Source organism: Brachyhypopomus gauderio, chromosome 1, assembly GCF_052324685.1.
Source record: "Brachyhypopomus gauderio isolate BG-103 chromosome 1, BGAUD_0.2, whole genome shotgun sequence".
Taxonomy (NCBI): Eukaryota; Metazoa; Chordata; class Actinopteri; order Gymnotiformes; family Hypopomidae; genus Brachyhypopomus; species Brachyhypopomus gauderio.
The window spans coordinates 35,363,222-35,371,511 of NC_135211.1; the positions used below are offsets into that span (position 1 = coordinate 35,363,222).

General features: G+C 43.5%; 1 protein-coding gene across 1 annotated transcript in view; it reads left to right on the top strand.

Moving 5' to 3' along the window:
- The first annotated feature begins 3,104 nt into the window (after window positions 1-3,104).
- Window positions 3,105-8,290, top strand: part of znf219 (zinc finger protein 219) — a 16,884-nt gene continuing 11,698 nt past the window's right edge. The window contains exon 1 of the mRNA XM_077012108.1: window positions 3,105-3,256. The gene's annotated coding sequence lies outside the window, so the exon portion shown is untranslated. The remainder of the gene's footprint in view (window positions 3,257-8,290) is intronic.

Consider the following 8,290-nt stretch of genomic DNA (forward strand, 5'->3'; position numbering starts at 1 on the left):
TTGAAGGAGGGAGGGAGGGAGGGATAGAGGGAGAGAATGGGGGGAAAGAGCATAGATAGAGCTCAGTGAGAAACAGCAAGGGAGAGAGAGAGAGAGAGAAAGAGAGGGAGCAGAAGACAGCAGATAGGATGATGGGTAATGACAGAGGAAGAGGGCTCAGACAGAGGGGCACAGAGAGGGGAGACAGAACAAGAGTGAAAGAATGAGAGAACAGTGTGGAGGGGGTGCGCGGAGTGAACAAGGGGGTGCGCGGAGTGAACGAGGGGGATGCAGCAGACTGGGAAAGGGGGAGAGAGAAAGAAAGAGAGATAAAAGGGGGCATGCTCGAGAGCAGGGGCGTTTTTTTTCTTCTTCTTCTTTTTTTTAATCAGCCTGTAAAGCTGAAGAGCACATGAGCAAGCAAAAGTGGGAGAGAAGGGAACCTAAACAAAACAAAAAAAAGGGTGTAGAGCAAAGGTTACGGAGAAAGAGAGGTAGATAGCTGGAGGAAGAGAGATGTACGGAGAAAGATGAAGAGAGTGAGAGAAAGTGAAGGGACAAAAGAGAGAGAGAGACGGGAGTGAAAGACAGACGAGATGGACAGAGAGGGGTGAAGATGGAGAGAGCAGAATAGGAACAGTGAGTGAGGGGCGTAGAGGGGGTATGTTGACAAAGCAGAGAGACTCTGGAGAACAAAGGGAAACGTGGAGAGAATGAGCCGGGTGAAACATCAAAGGGATTTTTCGGCCCCGTTACCGGGACAACAGACATTTGCATGCGATTAGCTTTTTACATCATATTAAGGAGGGAAGGGGTACGGAGAGGGGAGGCGAGCCCAACTATAGATCATAGTGGGGGGAAAGGGGGCTGGTCACTTTGACTGACTTCTGGGCTGACAAGCAGCCGTTTGTCTCCTCGGGAACCTGCCTCGCCTCATGCACGGCACCGACAGGGGGAAAAGGGGGAACGAATAAATGAGGTTACGTCAGAATACACCGTTAATGCGTCTTGTAGTTTTTTTTAAGTGTGCTACAGATGCGCTCAAGTGTGGTTGAATGAGATTCATCACTCCTTCTGCATCTTGGGATCAACATTAGCGAGGGATGTGAAACATGAGGGCGAGACTTCATGGTACGATTTGCTGCAAGTATTGTGTTAGCACAACTGTGGCTGGCATTTGTTATGTATCCTCTGAAATCCCATACATGCACCTGCTATACCCCTCCTCTCTCTCCATCTCTATTTCTATATATCTGGATCTCTCCGTCTCTCTATCTCTCTCTCTCCATCTCACTATCTCTCTCTCTCTTGATCTCTCTCTCGATCTCTCTCCCTCTCTCTCTGCTATATGTGATGCCTCAGTGCCCTCGGTATTGTGGCTGCATTGTGCTCCCCAGCGTCGTCATGGCCGTCGCCACGGTGCTATTGTCATGGCGATGCTACAGTATCAATACCCTGACACTGCGACAAAGAGACAGCAGACCCTGCCACATCACTCCACCCCTCCGCTCATCCCTCTCTCTCCCTCCTCTCCCAGCACACCTCCATCCTCCACCCCTCCCAATCGATCCTCCATCTCTCTATCTCCCACTAAATATGTACATATTGATCCCCTCCTGTTACACCCTCTTTTTCTGTATCCCTCTCTTTTTCTCTATCCCTCCTTTCTCCAAGCCCTTTCTCTTTCTTCTCCCACATATTTATCAGGCACCATTTTCCCACAGGCCGCGCTTTTCCGTCTCCCTCAGTCTTTCTTTTCCCCCTTGTTCTTCATCATCTCTCATTTCATCATATCTCATCGTCCCTTTCTTTCCCTCCCTCTTTCTCTCCATGTCATCTCTCCCCCCCTGCCTGCATGGTTTTTGTGTGTGTGTGTGTGTGTGTTGTTGTTTTTTTTTTGTCTCTGTCTCACTCACTCTCTGCATATTAATTGGTGCATTTCTGCTGCGGCGTAAAAAAACAATCAAAGCGTCAGGGGCGGGCGGTGATGCTACTGTATCAGACACAACCCGCACACACATACACAACGCACAAGCATTAAGACTGAAACAAGATAGACTAACCATGTAAGAATTCACCCTCACACACCTCACGGTTGCTTTGTGAGAATGGATATGTTAACATTAAATAGTCATAAAATATATCTGAAACAATAGAACAATGCTAAGTGTGTTTGTCAACTGATGCTCCATATGTAAGGTACGTATTTCCTGTTTATTTCTTGTCAGACTGAGACGGAATAATGGCTTATTAATCAGGTGGCCATTTTGGAGTGTCATGTCAAGAGTCGAGAGGTACGCTAAGTAAAATGGCACGGGGGAAACTGTCTCTGAATGAAACCTAATGCCACAGACAGGGCATCAGCCAAGCTCATCACTTCTGACTGTAGACTTAAACTGAACTGATCTCCATCACCACCTCTACTACACACGCTTACTATATCGAAAAGAAAATAGAGCAGTCATGTGTATTTGTGGCTTATAGCCGGTGCCTTTTCGTATACACGTGGACAAGTGTGCGCTGGTTCCTTGGGCCGGCGCGGAGTACTGCACCTGCGCGAGTCGCTCCAACAGCACACTCGCTCCTTCAATGGGGTACCGGGGGAGTCCTACTAAAAACTTTTACCCAAACTTCCGAATGAAAACAACTTCACGTAGGCTACTCTTTTTTAGCTGAAAGCACGATTCATCGACGTGTTTGTAAAGCATGGCTGGAAAAACACACAGCAGTAATTAAGACTTTGGAGTGTTATCCACACGTGATATTAGCTCGACTTTGAAAAGTTTTGCTGAAGCGATTGTTGGTCAACCTTGCTCATCAATGCAATTACTAAACTAATCATTTGGTGCAAAAGCTTTTTTTTTTTAACTGGAAAACGTGTGAGGACCAGGAGGTATCGATACCTCTCAAACTCTGCAAATTGGTCGCCGCTATATGCACGGGAACGCTGCTGCCCTGCCCGAAAGAGTGTTTTAAAATGGAGCCCGTCCGATTATAATTACATTTGCAACCTACAGCCACCTCCTCCCCTTCATCAGCGCTCCTCTCTCTCTCTTTCACTCACTCACTCACGACTGCACAATAAATGGATTTTTGAAAAAATGCGAGAGAGACGTGCAAGAGAACAGGGGAGGAGAGAAAGGAGAGGGAGGGGGAAACGGCGTATGCTTGTATACAACTACCCCGATTTCCATTTTTTTCCAACTCGTAATGTATTTAATTCAAGTGAAACGTAATCATGACGTGTCTTGTCATTAATCTCCTCGCCGCCTCTCCCGTAAGTACATTGAGTCTTACTTTCATCACAAAAAAATCTTATTAATTTAAAATGATCTATTAATTTACACTCTTTGTGTGTTTGTAAACGATTATACAGTTGTGTATTTGTCAACACTCCGGCTGTAGATTTCCTCATTTTAGATGGGGTAACGATTGTTGTGGGCTCCATAAACAACAAATATCCGACGACGACTTTTTTGGGTGCTAATCCGGGTGATGAAAAGCTGTCCGTGTGGCTGTGGAATGCAAAGATCACAGTTCCTGAGGCTTTGAAACGTCTCCGTTTTGATGTGTGTCCACTGGTGTTGTGTGCGGACGAGCAGATTGACTGGCGGCTCCTGCGTCTCTATAGGGTTCATCATACATGTAGCTGCGCGACTCTTGGGCACTTTACTGTGTCATGTATGTGTGTATGTGCGCTTTGAGGAGGACCCAGGCGAGGTCTTCTTGTAGCCTGGCTTAGGGCATATGCTGGAGTTAGAAATGATTAGAAAACCAATTATAAAAACGCATCAACTTTAATTTCGGGGCCCCGACGAATGTTACTTAGGCTAAAGCAAAAGGTACGGTTTGATGCGAAATAGTAGATAATAAGTAGGATAAAAGTGTCCAGAAGTAACGATGTCAGAGATATCTGAATGATCAAATAAACGGAACTTAGTCAAAGTTATTCAAAATATTGTTTAAGATCGTCGCTTAAACAAGAATACAAATTCAACGCCTCGTTTTGCTAATGTCGTTTTATTAATGCCTTAGCATAAGGGAAACATTCGTCACAAGTGACATTGATGGGCGAGTTATTATCTTTGTGGCACTAGTTTCGTGACCGTTTCCTTTCTCGAAACTGAAATTTTGAAGTGCAGAGGTGTTTCATTGAGTGTGAAAGTGCTTGTACGAACGGGCTGCCTCATGTACAGAATGTGTAGGTGAAGACTCCGCTCCTCCAACCTACTCGACTCCATGTTAACTCAAACTATCGCGGTCAAAACTGTTCCGATACGTGCGGATTTTACGCGAAACAAGTCTCGATAAGCGCCACTTTGAACTTCAATACTACGGTGATTATTATATTACCACAGCTACTGTTACCTACAATCACCAGCAGCTACAGCCGCTCCACTTGTCCTAATGTCACCTCTATAGCTCAGAAGACTACAAGCCCCGCTCGTCCACCTCAGGCTTCATGATCCTAGTGCGCTTTCCTAGTTTTAGTCCCCTCAAGTGCTGCTACAACCGCGTTTACTGGATTACTGCTACAAAATTACACCAACGGACGAGAAAGTTCTTTACGTAAAAGTCCGATGGTGGGGGAAAAAAGTTATAAAGGGTGCTAACGGCCCATATGAGAGACAGACCGGTCTACATTTTTGGGGGTGGGGGGGTGTCGAGGGGGGTGGGGGCGTAGATTGTCAGTGAAATTCAAGATGAAACCCATGATGGCACTTTTCAGCTGCTCTATCTTCCACACGCGTGTCCTCTCCCCTCCCTTTATCTTTTGTTGAAAGAAAATCAGGAAGAAAATGGAGCGGGATACGAGAGAAACAACATCCCGTCAGTCGCTCGCGACGACCGTGATCAGAACTGAAAAAAACTGCATAATTATGGCTGTATTTGATCAAAACGACCGATTGTTGAATCAATAATTATATTGCCCTTATATATAAGCTTATTGATCTGAGCGTGTGCTTCACGCCAATCTGTTTTTGGCCGGTATCCGCACGCTGGCGCGTTTGTTTGTGGAGCCATTATTTATTTCATTAATGTGGCTTTTTAATTGAGATGGCCGCGAGAGGGAAGGGGAGAAAACGACTGAAAATGGTTGCACGTTATTGACGCACATCACACGGGGCGCAGAGGAAATTCCTCTCCAGATAAGAGGCGGACGTGTCATTTTTGTCGTCCGGATACACTTCTTAAACCACAGTCCCGAAGAGAAACTTCGCAGATGTCCGTTTTACAGATGTCTTGTTATAAACGCAGATCTCTCATTAAAGTGTTTTATGAAGATTTGGGTAGGTCTTTCGGGGCTAAGAAACATTTTGGGAATGGACATAAAGGAGTATTATTTTCCTCCGGTATTTTCGTCAGTGCCCTCGCATGAGAGGTGGCGGAATGAGACGTTTCTTCCGACTAACCTTCTAAAATTGACGTGACAAAAGGAGTGAAAGCGGAGCTAGAAAAGGCTGCACTTAGACCACTGCTAGCAAGTGGCAGATACTATTTACAGCATATAGGACCAAACAACTATTACAACCAATGGGCTAATAGCTGAGGTTACATCCGGCTATATTTTATTTTTAAAACAGGGCCAGATGCCACCGACTTTTGCAGCTGTCGGGACTATAAAGTGAAGACTTTACTAATGAAAGTTCTGATTGGTTTAATTGGGCAATTAACACTCAGCTGGAGGTAGATCTGCTAGTACTCCCCCATGGAGAAAGCACCTCTCTTTGATCCCTTGTGCATCTGCAGAAAGAACTGTATCTGCAGAATACCCAAGTAGTTCAAACATATACACTATTTTTGTTGTAGCAGTAAACTTATTTTAAGAGGTATTTTCGTATTAAAGACTTTGAAATACGCTTCACTTAACAACAGAATTATGCTTTCATACAGTGAACACCAACAGGTGGTAAATGAAAACTTGCCATTAATGTAATGGTGCGTAATGATTGACAGCTGTTGTGAATGGCTGTTCTTTGTCGGAACAGGTGTAGATCTTTTGAAGATTTTAGAAGAGTGACCACAGGCCATCTGAAACAGAAGATATCACTTCTGCAGATTCCTTCATATCATTAGTGCATTCATGTACTGCCTCTATGTAAATGTAAACTTTACAGCATGGATTAGGTTGAACAGGATAATTTACCTGTAAAGCACCAGTCACACCCGTCGCTCTATGATTTAGGGGCTCTCAGTTCCCAGGACCCATTGACTAGCCTTTTTTTTTGCTGTCCCAAACACAAGTTTGACTCATAAAGGAATTTGGGAACATACATAGAGCTTGATCAGGTGTGGCAGCATATAAGAAACAGCACAAAGTGCTGAGAACGAAACACGTGCCCCACTGAAAACAGACTGGGTCCCAGTTGTAAATTTAAAAAGTGAACTGGTTTTGATTGCACATTACATATGTGTAAACAAGCGCAAAAGTGTAAAACACTTACAATAGTGTGTTTTTATGGACACTTTTATCCCAAGATGCAGTAAATATCAAGGAGAAGCTGTCCAAGACTGTCCAAGACAAAAAACACAAGGGGGTTAGGAGGGCAAAGATTGTGCCCAGTCCTCAGATGTTGCTGAATGTCTTGTCTATTGACACACACATTATGACATTTGGTCATTAAAATTTTTTTAAAATGTATTTTAGATTGTTTGTTTTGTTGCATTAAGGTGGTCACTAACTGTTAATGTTACTCTATTTAATGCATAGTATATACTCCGCATAGTGTGAAATACAGTAGCACTAACAGGTGCAATAAAGTGAAGGTACCATAAAGTTACAACTAGTGTTTTGCTGTAATGGGACCTCTGTAAGACTGTTTGAGAGAGATTTGTATCTGTGGTGCTGCTTGTACCAGACCTACTTCAGTTGAAAGCTCATCTTTCATCACACACTTTCTTGCCTTCCACATTTATAACTTTACTAAAGAAATGATATGAAAACTTCTGAACAGAGATCAGCATTTAGGTATTTAGGGTTTTTTTTTTTTTTGCTATTTTTTACCTGTTTGAAATATGGACCAGCATTGGCACTAGAGTTTCAGTAATACAGATGTTATTAATATTGTGTGATTTTCCATGATAAAAGGCTCAGGAGGACGCAATGTTAAGCATTTGTATGACGCTTAAATAAAAATGTGTGAGGCAGCATGACTCAGCCAGGCAAATATTGTATATAAAATACCATTAATATTATCTTTTCATACTGTCTTAAATGGTATATTTTACATATCAGCACAAATGATACGAAACACATGACACGTCCACATATATAATACGGTTGGTAAATCTCTATAGGCAAGAGGTTTGCACCAGCTGTTCATAAATTCTATCAGTGCATCCACAGCAGTGTTCAGCATCCATATGACGTGTGTGAAGTCATCAAAAAGTGTCCAATGCTTCCAACAGGTGCAGACCTCTTTGTATTTACCATTACGCTCATACCTACTACTCCGAGTGAGGTTCTTAAGTAAAAACTTGAAATCTTATGAGATGTTAGACCTTTTTTGCCACAATAACTAGATTTTGCAGGGGTTTACAGAGCCATTAAAATAACACATTTGGTCGTTCTCAGTTTGACACTTCTGTACAGAATTAAGGTAAAAACATGATACATATATGCACATATATGTAATCATAAACATTTATATACCTTACCTAGAACTTGAGCGCAGAACTGCTTCTGTAACCAAGACAACAAACCTGCTCTTCTTGGTTTTTGGGGTTAAATGAAATGAGGTTTCCTGATATGGGTAGAATGGGCATGGGAGACTGAGTGTGAACACAAAGAGGCTTTTTCAGGAACAGTTTCAGGAGAGGGAGAATCTCAGACTGACAAAAGTCTCAGAAAAGGAGTGGAATAGAAAAAGAAAAGTGTTGTGAGCATGTAAGGGACACTGTATGTGTGTGTATGGGAGGGCTTGGGGGTAGGGGGCGGGGCTGGGGGCGGGAGGCGGGGCAGAGAGAGAAAGAGACCTGTTGGCTTAAGTGTGATAGAGAAGGGTGAGCAGACTGAGCAAGTTCAGACCAAGGTTAAGAACAGGAAATGAATTAAGAGTGTGTGGAGTGTGTAGAAAGTTGCAGTGTAACCACAAGCAAAAAAAAAATCATGTGCATGTACAAATCACATGCATACATACTCACCCACACAAACACACACACACACACACACACACACACACACACACACACACACACACACACACACACACACACACACACACACACACACACACACACACACACACACAAACATATGCATGCACACACACATTCACACAAACACAGGAAGGGAAATGTCCATAGCAGA